This window comes from Schistocerca piceifrons, chromosome 3, assembly GCF_021461385.2.
Source record: "Schistocerca piceifrons isolate TAMUIC-IGC-003096 chromosome 3, iqSchPice1.1, whole genome shotgun sequence".
NCBI lineage: Eukaryota > Metazoa > Arthropoda > Insecta > Orthoptera > Acrididae > Schistocerca > Schistocerca piceifrons.
The window spans coordinates 707,603,761-707,617,991 of NC_060140.1; positions in this window are offsets into that span (position 1 = coordinate 707,603,761).

The window sequence follows — 14,231 nt, forward strand, 5'->3', positions numbered from 1 at the left end:
GATATGCATCTACTTCCGATATCCACAGATAATACGTGGATGTACAGGTATAAAAGTTGGATGTACAGGGCCTGCTGGGTAATTATAATAGAAGTGCAGCTACTCACGAAGATCCAGAGTTGGCTGTAAATGTCGTATGGCAGTGCAAGTTGGTTGACATGCTAATGCGTTAACGCAGAACTTATTTACGCTGGAAAAAATAGGTGCAAATTTGGCACCGTAGTGCATCAAGTCGACGTCTTCACATTGAACAAATTGTGCAAGCGGCGATTAATAATAACAACAACATTATGCCTCTCTCACTTGTGTGACCTTTTGTGCCGATATCTTGTTCCTAATTGACTATATATAGATACATTTCTGTAAGTCTTACTTGCATTCAAAGTGCCAGATTTGCAACTAGTGGCCAAGATTGAAGTACTTTTTTTCAAGCGTAAATCTGTTCCATATTGACGCATTAGAATATCTACCAAGTTTTGTTGTCATACGATAATTGCCGGTCGCTGTGGACGAGCGGTTCTAGGCGCTTCAGTCCCGAATCGCGCGACTGCTACGGTCACAGGTTCGAATCCTGCCTCGGGCATGGATGGGTGTGATGTCCTTAGGTTAGTTAGGTTTAAGTAGTTCTAAGTTCTAGGGGACTGATGACCTCAGAAGTTAAGTCCGATAGTGCTCAGTGCCATTTGAATTATTTTTTTTATATAGTAACTAAGCCCACATTGCATTTTAATTATAACCACCCGGTAAGTGTATTTATGTGTTCCACATCTACACGTGAACCACTGGATCGATTTCAACCAAACTTGGTACACACATTACTTACTTTCTGGAAAGAAATACTGTGCAGATAAGAGCCATCAACCTCCTGTGGGGTGGGGGGTAATAAGGTGGACAGAGAAGGGGGAGGAGGAGATGAGCATACGGACAATGGGGAAGGAGAAGATGGACAGAGAGAGGGGTAGGGAGAAATGGACAGAGGAAGGAAAAAGGAGATCGACAGAGGAGGGGAGAAGAGGCGATGGACAGAGAAAAAAGGAGGAGCAGATGGAGAGAGAGAGAGAGGAGGGAGGAGGAGATTGGAAGAGGGAGAGAGAGAGAGAGAGAGAGAGGAGGAGATGGAGAGGCAGAGCAGGATATGGACAGAAGGAAGGGTTGGAGCGCATGGGCAAAGAGAAATGGAGGAACAGATGAATGGACGGAGAGTGGGGATTGGACGAGTTCGACAGGGAGATGGGGAGGGAAAAGATGGAATAATACATTGAAGGGAAAAAATCACAGCACCAGAAATAAGTAATGTAGAGTAGCGAAATTTTGGGAATACATTTATCTAGGAAACATATTTATGTGATGAACATGGCAAGTTCACAGGTTAATGTAAGCGCGAGATAAGCCATTTCCAGTGTGAAATGCTTGTACATTGATAACCGGTGTAAACGCCAGATTGTTGAATCAAGCGTACAGACGTGCAAGCATTGTGTTGTTGTCATTTGCAGTCAGGGTGCGTGGGATAATCACGAGAGTGATCCTAGAACGTATGAATTCGCACCGCATATCATAACCCCTGGTGTAGGTCCAGCGTGTTTAGCACGCAGACAAAAAAAAAAAAAAAAAAAAAAAAAAAAAAAAAAAAAAAAAAAAAAAAAAAAAAAAACAACATTCTTCAATGAGCTCTCGCTTGACACCATTAAAGTCGTAAACTGCGGTGGCTTAGTGTTAGTGTAATGCACGCCACAGGGGCGCCTAGTTTGCGCTGTCCTTGAAACAACAAATTTGCAAGAGTTCGTTGTGTCGCTGTGGCGGCAGCTGCTGGTGAAATGCTGCTGCAGATGCAGTACGGTGTTACAGAGTCATACGCCGAACACAATGGTCTTCCTTCACGAAAGTACCATATGGTTGCCCGTAGCCCAGCCTTATTGTGACCGCCGCCAAAATTCATGTACAGAGACTTCATTCTTGTCAAGTCTTCCTGCAGTACCGCAGAAAGAACTCACAGCCTCGTTCAAACTCAGTGAGATGTTGATACTGGTGTCTTCGTCGCCTTAAAAACATCCATGTCCAGCTGAACCGTTACTAACGCTCACGAGTGTTAAGTGTGTATTTAAGGCAAACCTGATTTGCATTCTCATAGTCGCACTACTTACACCATTGTTATGCGAAATTTGATGGGCATCATCTTTCAGACGTATGGTATAAACACGTGTACCAACTTTCGTTTATGTCGCACTACTCCTTCTTGGTGTTGTGATTTTTTTCCGTCAGTGAAGAAGATCAGAACATATACACACCTGGGCAACGCCGGATACTCAGCTAGTTTTGTGAATAATACCAAGTAGATCGCGTAATGTATTTCATTTTTGTAAGACGTCGTGGTCTCCTGACCTTCCGCCCTCACAGTCATATTCCGCACATCAAGACGCTTCATTCGAACCGAAACTCAAGAAGATAAAGTCAATGTTGTATGAATTCATGTAAACGATATGCAAATAACAAGTGCACACGGAGGTTGAGATACTCGAGGCTGGGGTACACACACACATTCAAGACACGACAGTCACAAGAGCTTTTAGTTCGGGAGAGGTGGACCGCACGCCGAGAGGCCGGTCCCTTCAGAGGACGATTCAGCCTATCTACATCAGATGGCGACTGCCCGTGGAGTGGACAGCGTTTGCCCGAGTGAAAGGGGAGAACGACCCCACGTTCAGCTTAAAAGCAAATTCCGCTACATTGTGTGGGAGCGCCCAGCCTACGCATTCTTTACGAACATAGCACGCAGTTTCAGCGATTTTCACAGGGAGACAGCAAACGCCAAACGCAGATGCTACAGATTTCCAGATTGGTTGCCTTAAACGGAACGTCATTCTCCCGTCTTAGAAAAGCGATGCTGATTGGCAGACAATATTCCTGACGCCTTGAGCTGAAGGGGTAATGGAAGAGACTGAAAGATATACCCCTTCAAGTCTGGCGTGGAGAGGGGCCGTTCCGTTGTCGCTCTTGAAGCGAGAACACGTAACGAGAGCGTGTGCGCTAGTACATGTACTCAAAGAGTGAGGAACAAGTCTCTCCTCAGTACTTCACTGGGAGAGCACCTCTGTCAAGAGCGAATCGGAGTGCGACTCTATATCGAGTCCTTGTGATAAAGCATTGTTCACTGTGTTGGCCGCCACACTTATTGTGCGGTGTGAACAGACAGAGTTATAGTTAAACTCCTGTGAGCGAATTTTTGAGTGGCATCGTGGTGGACTAGTTATCTGACCGGTGTACCACGCCAATAGTTAGACTAGGGGCGAATAGGAGTCCTTGACTTCATCAAGGCATAGGGAGAGTTTGATTGGCAAAGGTCAATCCAGATAGAACGAGAATTATCTTATTTGTCAGCAGCGAGCGGCGCAGACAGCAGTCATCGCAGCTTACGGTATTGTGCGCTACAGCTCTTGCGAGCCCCTATTTCCTCCACAACAATACACTTCACTGCATTTCACATGCGACAGCCTCGACCACATACATAGCAACACTCTAACGGATAATTATTCAAGCTGAGTAGGCACGGCTCTCAGCCATTCTGCCAAGTTAATAACGATCTTAAACTTTGTATAGAAATTTCATTAGCGAATCGTATCCTTAAGAGGTAACTTCACATTCCGGAAAGAACCCGGAAATAACGTGTTCAGTTCATAACTAAAAGTACCATTGTGATTTCTCAGAATTTTTGCAAAAATAAATAATAATTTTCGTTAGTTTCATGTTTTTCTTACACTAACTAGCACTACTCCAGTACCCAAGTATCCCACTAGTTACGTAAGAAATTTTGTGAATTTTTGTGTCATTTTCTTACAGCGGACGACTCCAGACGATATTTATTGCTGAAAGTTTTTCAGGCATTTCTCTTTAGAACGTTAGGATCGTCTGTCTGACTTCTGTAGTAGTGTGGGGGTGGAAATTGCATCTTGCAGGAGCCACAGGGTAAAGGGCACATCTCAGATCAATCTGTTGCGCAGAATGATAGAATAGCACCCACGCGCTCACTGCAAATGGCGACTCTGCCAGGATACGTAAAATAGGTAGCTACCAGGATAGGAAAGTGTCAGGATAGTTAGGTACAGCAGGATGGAGCAGTAGCACTTTGAAGAACTTTTTGTCACGTATTAAATAGCTATTTGCAAAGATTGGGATCATAATAGATACAGGTGGTGAAGAAAGCAGAATTGTAGGGAAATGGGCGTGTGTTATTGTGTTGGAAAATTCTGCATTTTTTTACGATTTTTGTGTAGCTGTTATGACATAGGATTTTCAGGGGATAGGCACAGACGCAGAGTTACGCAGAGACGCACTGTGACGCAGCATCATATAAGTTAGAATTGAGAAATAACATTTTTCTCTGTTTTCAAGCGCACAGGTGGAGACATTTTCTTACAGCGGACGACTCCAGACGATATTTATTGCTGAAAGTTTTTCAGGCATTTCTCTTTAGAACGTTAGGATCGTCTGTCTGACTTCTGTAGTAGTGTGGGGGTGGAAATTGCATCTTGCAGGAGCCACAGGGTAAAGGGTACATCTCAGATTAATCCATTGCGCAGAATGACAGAATAGCACCCACACGCTCACACTTTATAGCGACGTTTACGCTACTGCCATCATCGGTCGAAACTTATAAGATGTGGAATAACGTTCAGTGTCAGTATCAATAAAAACCTATGCCTTCGGGCCATAGGGAAAGACGGAGTATAAACGTATAAACATAGAGTACAAAAACCAAGTGGGTACAATAAAAGTGTTAGACAAAGAACTAAGTGCTTGAATCAAAAAGCATTATGGCAGGGATGCTGTCTTTCCCCATTACTGTTCAATCTACACATCAAATTAGCAACGACGGAAATAAAAAAGAGTTCAAGAGTGGAATTGAAATTGAGGGTGAAAGGACATCTGTCATAAGATTCGTTGAAGACATTGCTATCGCCCTCAGTGAAAGCAAACAACTACAAGATTTGTTGATTGTAGCGAATAGATTTATGACCACGAAACGTTGACTGAGAGTACTTTAAACAAAGACGACAATGATCAAAAGTAACAAAGTGCTATCAGCGACTAATTTAAAATTAAAATTGGGGTCTACATAATAAACGAAGTGTATTTCTGCTACTTTGGAAGTAAAATAATACTTGACGGATGAAATAATAGTACACTCATACGCGAAAGAGGCTAGTGCAGGCAAAGCGGGCATTGCTCGCTAGAAGAAGCTACTGGTATCAAATACTGGCCGTAACTTGAGAATTTCTGAGACTGTTCTTTTGGAGTAATGAATTGTATAGAGTGTACCTGAAAATTCTTGAAAATTAGGGGGACTGATAAGGTAAGCAATGAGGAGGTTACCTGCCGAACTGGCGAAGAAAGGAAAGTATGGAAAACAGTGACAAGAAGAAGGGACAAGATGATAGGACATGTGTTGATACATGCGCCATAGCCGCTATCGTACTATGGCCAGCTGCAGAGGGTAAAACTTTAGGGTCAGACGAAGATTGGTATATACCTAGCATATAATTGAGGACCTAGGGTGCAAATGCTTTTCTGATGAAGAAGAGGCCGGCATAAGACAGGAGTTGATGGCAGGCTGCATCGAACGAGTCAGAAGACCAACTACGTAAGAAAAAGTTTTAGTATGTCACATCCTAATTTAATTTCAACATTATTATCCACCATAACGTCTACGTCACGGTAGTCTCTCAGAAATCATCGCTACTATACATGCACCAATTGAAATCGGGGCATTTTGTAGGGATGTCAACTTGCGCCCCACTATAGCCTGAACCAACGACATCGGCCCTATCACCACACTAACAACGAGACGGCTCATGTTTGCCATTAGGACATCGCTACTCGTGTTGCGCATGTAAACAGAGCTGTTTCCTCCTATCGTGTCCGTCGCAGCTCTCGGCAGCAGGCAACACGCGGCGCGATCGTAGACTTAACCCGACAAAGCAAAGTGATAAGCCCTTTACGCCTCAAAAAGGGGGGGTGGGGGCTGGGAATGGCGGAGGAAGATAGTAACGCCATAACATTAAACATGTTTTGGAAATTTGTAATAAGGACTATGGGACCAAACTGCTGAGGTCATCGGTCTCTGTAACATTAAACATTTGTTTGACATCAGGAACGTCAATTTATTCCTAACGTAATTATGGAATATGACGCCTGGTTTTATGTGTGTATAGTAAAAGAATGTCATTGAAAATGACTTACGGTCGAAATTATTTAACCCCGCGATTTACATAAAGAATTATTACGTTACAGCCTGTTACATATCCTGTTTTTTGTATATAAAGTGATGAGGGGTTTTGGTATTCCCTGCTTCAGGATCTCCGTCCGTGTTGTTTTCGTTCGTAAGTGCAACATTTAGTTCTGCAGTGACTTTTGCATCTGTCGTCCTCTTATATTTCGTGACAAAAAATGGTTCAAATGGCTCTGAGCACTATGGGACTTAACTTCTGAAGTCACCAGTCCCCTAGAACTTAGAATTACTTCAACCTAACTAAGGACATCACACACATCCATGCCCGAAGCAGGATTCGAACCTGCAACCGTAGCGGTCGCGCGGTCCCAGACTGTAGCGCCTAGAACCGCACGGCCACTCCGGCCGGCATTTCGTCACAATCCTCTTCGATGACCGTCCATCACGATCATCCAACACACTCAGCACACGTTTCCGTCCGCGTTGTGACTTAGCGGATGATGTGTTTCCGCTTTCGCTATATGCGGTTTAATCTTCGATACGGTGCCTCTCGGAACACCAAACACTGCGGCTCCGTTGTTACGAAAGCACCCACCCTTCGAGCACCAGCAATTAACCCATGTTCAGAATCTCTGAGCTCCGGCATAACGCGCTCACAACCGCAAAGAATACTGTTCTGACCATGAATAACGCTTGCAGCGTATTGATGACATCGCACCGGTGCCATTCGTGGTCAGATACAACAGCGCAAACCTGCAGGCTCTGTTAGCATCTGTATTCGTGTTGAAGTAACCATTCCTCGCGTTGCTTCCACAGTTTTGTCCAACGCCCTGTGTATGCTTTTCATCTTGTAATGCACGTGTTAGGAGGTCATATTTTGACAAACTGTATGGTTCAAGAGCAGTTATATTCCGTTGGCAGGACACCCCTGTTTAGTGGGTGGGTAATGGAAAGGACAAAATAAAAGTGATATAAAAGCTGGCGAAACAGGCTAGTTCATACCTGGTCCAATGAACGTGGGTTAATGCACAGAAATGACAGAATTACTAAGTATTCGTGAAGGAAATCAAAACCGACTTCGGGTTACGAGTGTTCGGCATCATCTCGCGCAAACGTACGCTCTGCCTTGAAGCAGGAGCCGGTCGCGAGCAGCGGCGCGTGCTGGCTGCAGCTGCAGCTGCTGGCTGCTGGCTGTAGGCGGGCAGCCTGGCAGGTACGCAATTAGCCGAGTGCGCGGCCGGCATGGGGCGGTCCTCGCCCCCGCTGCGTGGGCGGGCGGCCGCCACCGAGCCGCCCCGCGCCACGCCTGCAACCTGCGGCAGCTGCCGCCCCAGCGCCACGTCTCCTATATACACTGTTGACCATTAAAATTGCTACATCAAGAAGAAATGCAGATGATAAAAGGGTATTCATTGGACAAATATATTATACTAGAACTGAGTAGTGACTGGCGTATTGTGACCAGCCAGTTGCTCGGCCACCATTGACCAGACGTTTTCAATTGATGACAGATCTGCAGAATGTGCTGGCCAGGGCAGCGGTCGAACATTTTCTGTATCCAGAAAGGCCCGTAAAGGACCTGCAACATGTGGTCGGGCATTATCCTGCTGAAAAGTAGGGTTTCGCAGGGATCGAATGAAGGGTAGAGCCACGGGTCGTAACACATATGAAATGTAACGTCCACTGCTTAAAGTGCCGTCAATGCGAACAAGAGGTGACCCAAACGTGTAACGAATGGCACCCCATACCATCGCGCCGGGTGATACACCAGTATGGCGATGACGAATACACGCTTCCAATGTGCGTTCACCGCGATGTCGCCAAACACGGATGCGACCATCATGATGCTGTATACAGAACCTGGATTCATCCGAAAAAATTACGTTTTACCATTCGTGAACCCAGGTTCGTCGTTGAGTACACCGTCGCAGGCGCTCCTGTCTGTGATGTAGCGTCAAGGGTAACCGCAGCCACGGTCTCCGAGCTGATAGTCCATGCTGTTGCAAACGTCGTCGAACTGTTCGTGCAGATGGTTGTTGTCTTGCAAACGTCCCCCTCTGTTAGCTCAGGGATCGAGACGCGGCTGCACGATTCGTTACAGCCATGCGGATAAGATGCCTGTCATCTCGACTGCTAGTGATAAGAGGCCGTTGGGATCCAGCACGGCGTTCCGTATTACCTTTCTGAACCCCACCGATTCCATATTCTGCTAACAGTCATTGGATCTCGACCAACGCGAGCAGCAATGTCGCGATACGATAAACCTCAATCGCGATAGGCTACAATCCGACCTTTATCAAAGACGGAAACGTGATGGTGCGCATTTCTCCTCCTTACACGAGGCATCAGAACAACGTTTGACCAGACAACGTCGGTCAACTGCTGTTTGTGTATGAGAAATCAGTTGGAAACTTTCCTCATGTCAGCACGTTGTAGGTGTCGCCACCGGCCCCAACCTTGTGTAAATGCTCTGAGAAGCTAATCATTTGCATATCACAGCATCTTCTTCCTGTCGGTTAAATTTCGCTTCTATAGCACGTCATCTTCGTGGTGTAGCAATTTTAATGGCCTGTAGTGAAGCACACGGCGTCGATTGTTAAATGCGCTTTTGAGCCGCTACTTACGACTTCTACAAAGTGGCGTTCAATAAGTAATGCACTGTATTGTTTTTCTCGGCCAATTTCGGTTGCAAAAACGAGGAATTTGTTATGGGACAACGTGGAATATTCCAGTTTCAGCCCCTGTAGTTTCATGAAGGTTCCGATAGATAGCGGCGTTACAGGTAGCCACCCAGATGGCGTCTGTGAGTTTCTTTTGATGGAAAACCAAAGAAACCCAGATATTGATAGGCGCTTGCAGAATGTCTACGGAGACTTGGCAAGGAACAAAAAACACAGCGAGTCGTCAGGCGAAGCGTCTGTCATCATAGCATAAGAGTCGCGCATACGTGTGGGATCCCGGCGTGGCGGTGGGGCGCACACAGCTGTGACTCGTGCAGTATTACGGACACACTCATACCAGGTGATCGACGGATCGCAATCAAACACCTCGCTGCGCCAGTGGACCTCTCTGTTGGTAGTGCCCGCAGGGTTCCCACCGTCTAACAGCGGAGCATAAAGAGCAACAAATTCTCTGCTGAATTGCTTGCGCGTTATGAGGATCATCGTGACAACTTTTTGTCGAACATCGTCACAGGCGATGACAAATGGTTTCACCATTTCCAGCTGGAAATAAAACGGCAACCCATGGTGTGGCGTCGCACCACCTGTCCTCTGAAGCCGGCCGCGGTGGCCGAGTGGTTATAGGCGCTTCAGTCCAGAACCGCGCGACTGCTACGGTCACAGGTTCGAATCCTGCCCGGGCACGGGTGTGTGTGATGTCCTTAGGCTAGTTAGGTTTACGTAGTTCTAAGTTCTAGGGGACTGATGACCTCAGATGTTAAGTCCCATAGTGCTCAAAGCTATTTGAACCATTTTTTTCTGCTCTCAAGAAAAGTTCAAATCCGCACCCTCGGCCGGTGAAGTCATGGCGACGGTCTTGTGGGACTCTGAGGGGGTTATTCTGTTTGATGTCCTCCCTCATAGTGCAACGGTCAAGTCTGAAGTGTACTGTGCTGTACTCAGCAAATTGAAGGAACGATTTCATGAAAACGATCTTCAGGAGAACGCAAGGCTTCATACAACTCCGTCCACCTGAGAGGAGTTCACAAAACTTCATTGGACTGTTCTTCCTGGTCCAACCTACAGCCTGAATGTCGTAACTTCCAACTTCCATCTGTGTGGCCTAATGTAAGACGCACTCCGCGGGAAGCTGTACGTGGTTGATGGGGAGGTTATTAATTTAAGAAGACGTTGGCTCCGATGTCGAACAGTAGAGTGGTACCGTGTGAGCATACAAGACCTCTCAGTAAGGTGGCGTAAGGCAGTCGTATTGAACGGAACTTATGTTGAAAAATAGGCTTTAGTCAGGCAGCAGCAGCAGCCGGCCTAGATACAAACAGCAACAAGGGAAGTAACCGATTTTGTGACATTTTACGAGTTTCTAACCAGGAGCGAATTACAAAGTTTCATCTGTGTTCTTCGGTTGTTTAGTTTTTTGAATTTCTGATTGTTAATTCAATATTTAATTGAAACACTTCTCACGTTTTCATTTGTGTCGGAAAGTAAACTGATTTGGTGACATATTACATGTTCCTAATCAGGAGTGTGTTATTTAGTCTCACCTTTGTATTTTGGTACTTTAGTTTTTGAATCTTTACTTTTATCTAATTTATTAGATTTATTAGATAGATTAGATATAGATGTATGTCGATAATCCTTTGTTGGTCAGTGTAGGGCAGTATCTCACATTCTTTAGTATGGATGGGGAGTGTGACTGCCGTGTGTGGATGAGAGCCAATTTGTAACACTTTAATTTCAGCTCCAGGCTGTGATGGCTTCGGTTACAAAGCTTGAGGTGCAGTAGATGGGCGCCGACCGTGGGGATCCAACGGACATCCAGGGCAACCCACGAGTCGGCCTATCAGTCCAGCCCAGTTACTGCTCGCATTGGGGTTGACCCCTCGTCCATCCTCGAGTGAGAGGTCGCCTCTGGGCATGGCAGGTAGCGAAAGATTGCCGAACGTAAGGCCTCCCCGGTTAGTCTGAGAAACAGGTTCCAGATGCTGTCTGTGGTTGACACTGTTCCTCAGACAGATGCAGTCGCTTGTCCTGTTTCGGAGGAAACCTCTCAGCTTCCGAGATCCGGGCTAGGCACGTTATGAGGACCCTTAGGGACATGGCTGCCAAGGAGCGGAAGAAAGCCAATGTGCACTCGGTGTGCATACCGGATGGAATCATTCCCTACGTGGAACAGATCTCTCTGGATTCCATGAAGTGCGCAGGATGCAGCTAACCGCAGGTGGTGGCTCACGTCCGTAAAAATGATGTGTGTCGCTTTGGATCAGAAAAGATACTCTCTGATTTTGAGTGACTATCAGAAGTGGTAATGACACTCGGCAGAACACTTATAAAATGTAACAGATCTACTAAGGAGACTGCTTACACTACGCTTTCCGTCCTCTTTTAGAATAATGCTGCGCGGTGTGGCGTCTTTACCAGATAGGACTGACGGAGTAGATCGAAAAAGTTCAAAGAAGTGCAGCACGCTTTGTATTATCGCGAAATATGGGAGAGAGTCACTGAAATGATACATGATTTGGACTGGACATCATTAAAACAGAGACGTTTTTCGATGCGACGAAATCTTCTCACGGAATTCCAATCACCAACTTTCTCTACCGAATGTGCAAAAATTTTGTTGACACCGACCTGAATAGGTAGAAACGATCACAACGATAAAACGAGGGAAATCAGAGCTCGTACGGAAAGATATAGGTGTTCTTTCTGCGCGCTGTACGAGATTGGAATAATAGAGAATTGTGAAGGTGGTTCGATGCACCCTCTGCCAAGCATTTAAATGTGATTTGCAGAGTATCCATGTAGATGTAGATGTGGTAAAGGCAGCCAGTCTTTCTTGCGAGATGACAGCAGAGCTCACCATTTGCAGCATAGTCGAAAGGACTGATTGCGAACGTCTAGTACAGATTTAGGAGACGATCTGAGCAGTCTTATTAGGTTACTTGCAAATGGTGCTGTCGTTTATGGTCTAGTAAACTCATAAGTAAACCAAAACCAATTGAAAACGTTTTAGATAAGATATCTGTATGGTGCGAAAATTGACAATTGTCTCTAACTTACGAAAAGTGTGAGGTCATCTTCATGAGTGCTAAAAGGAATCCATAAGACTTCGATTAAAGGATACATCAATCAAATTTAAAGGCCGTAAATTCAACTACATAATTAGGAATTACAATTACGAGCAACTTAAATTGTAAGGGACATATAGAAAATGTTGTGGAGAAGGCGAACCAAAGACTGCGTTTTATCGGTAGAACACTTAGAAGATGCAACAGATCTACTGAGGAGACTGCCTATACTATGCCTGACTGTCCTCTTTTAGAGTACTGCTGAGCGGTGTGGGATTCTTACCAGATAGGATTAGCGGAGTATATCAAGAAAGTTCAAAGAAGAGCGCCCATTTTGCGTTATCGAGAAATAGGGGAGAGAGTGCGATTGACATGACACAGGACTGGGGGTGGATATCACTAAAACAAAGGCGTTTTCGTTGCGGTGGGATCTTCTCACGAAATTTCTCTCACCAACTTTCTCCTATGAATGCGAAAATATTTTGTTGACACCGACGTACAGAGGGAGAAGCGATGAACATAATAAAATAAGGGAAATCAGAGCTCGCAAGGAAAGATATGGGTGTTCGTTTTTTCCTCGCCCTGTTAGAGAGTGGAGTAATAGAGAAACATTGTAAAGGTGGTTCGATGAATCCTCTGCCATGCACTTAAGTGTGATTTACAGAGTATGTAGATGTAGCCAAAGGAGTGGAAAATAATGTTCTCTATTGAAATCCCAATAAAACCAACCTGTTTTCAGGAAAAAAATATGTTGCTTTACCTATTGCACACCCCTTGTAGTTGCTACTTGTGACTTCTAGTTGTGATTCAGATCGCAGAGAGATACTATAAAGTTGCTATTGTGGTATCTATAACTTCTCAATTACTGCGATTTGTAACAGATGCTCGATTTCTTCCCCACCCCCATTGCTTTACTCGCTGTCTGACACAGTGTCAGTATGAGACATACGTCGCGCACTGCCGGCTATTGAAATTGGCGCGCAACAAATGTCAAATTGGCGTGCTTGGATATGCAACCGAGTAGTATCTCAGCGCAGCCGCACACAGCAGGTAGCAGTAACGTCATATATATTATGTCTACATCTGCATCTGCATGATTTCTCTGCGATTCACAATTAGATGCTTGACAGAGAGTTCATCGAACCACTTACAAGATACTTTTCTATCGTTCCTCTTTGAACAGCGCGCGGAACGTCTAAATCTTTCCGTGCTGCCTCTTATTTTATTATGACGATCATTTTCCCTATGTAGGTGGGCGCCAACAAAATATTTTTTCAGTAGGAGGAGAAAGTTTGTGGTCGAAATTTCATGCGCAGACCCTGAAGTAATGTAAAACGCCTTTGTTCTAATAGCACACCAAATCACGAATCATATCTGTGGCACTCTCTTCCCTAATTCCCAGCAGTACAAAACGAACTGCCCTTCCTTGAACTTTCTCGATGTAGTCCTTCAATTGTAACTCATGCGGATCCCACACCGCGTAGCAATACTCCAGAAGAGGGCGGACAAGCGTAGTGAAGCAGTCTCTTTAGTAGACCTATGGCAATTCGTAAGTGTACTGCCAATAAATCGCAGTCTTTGGCTTGTTCTCCCCAAAACATTATCTATGTGATAGTTCCAATTTAAGTTATCCGCAACTGTAATCCCTAAGTATTTAGTTGGATTCACAGCCTTTAAATTTGTGTTATGTATCGTGTAACTGCAATTTAGCGGGTTCCTTTTAGTACACATGTGGATAAATTCACATTTTTAATTATTTAGAGTCGGCTGCCCCTTTAAGAGCAGTCATTACTTCGTGAAAAGAAAGAAGTAGTTGTGTTTAACAAGAACAATATTTTCTGAATCCGTGTTGGCTATATGTCAACAAATCGTTTTCATCGAGGTAACTCATAATATTGGAGCAAAGTATATGTTCCGAAATCCTACTATAATGTCGATTAGCGTGTGGAACTGTAATTCAGAGCACTACTCCTATATAATTTCTTTTTTGTTTGGGTATGGATCTTTAGACGAGGGAACGGTTGTATATGTTAGCATATTCTGAAAGCAACCTGAGTGGAATACAATCTGGACAGGAGGCCTTGCGTTTACTAAGTGTGTTTGCAGTTGTTCTTGATGGGAATTCTGGAATATTTACTTCGTTTTGGTGAAGAAATTTTGGAAAACTGTGTTTCGTAACCACTAAAGCGGTACTTTCATCGGTAACAGCACCGTTGTTATCGTGCAGTGAAGGTATTGTATGTAAGAAAAAATTACATAGTG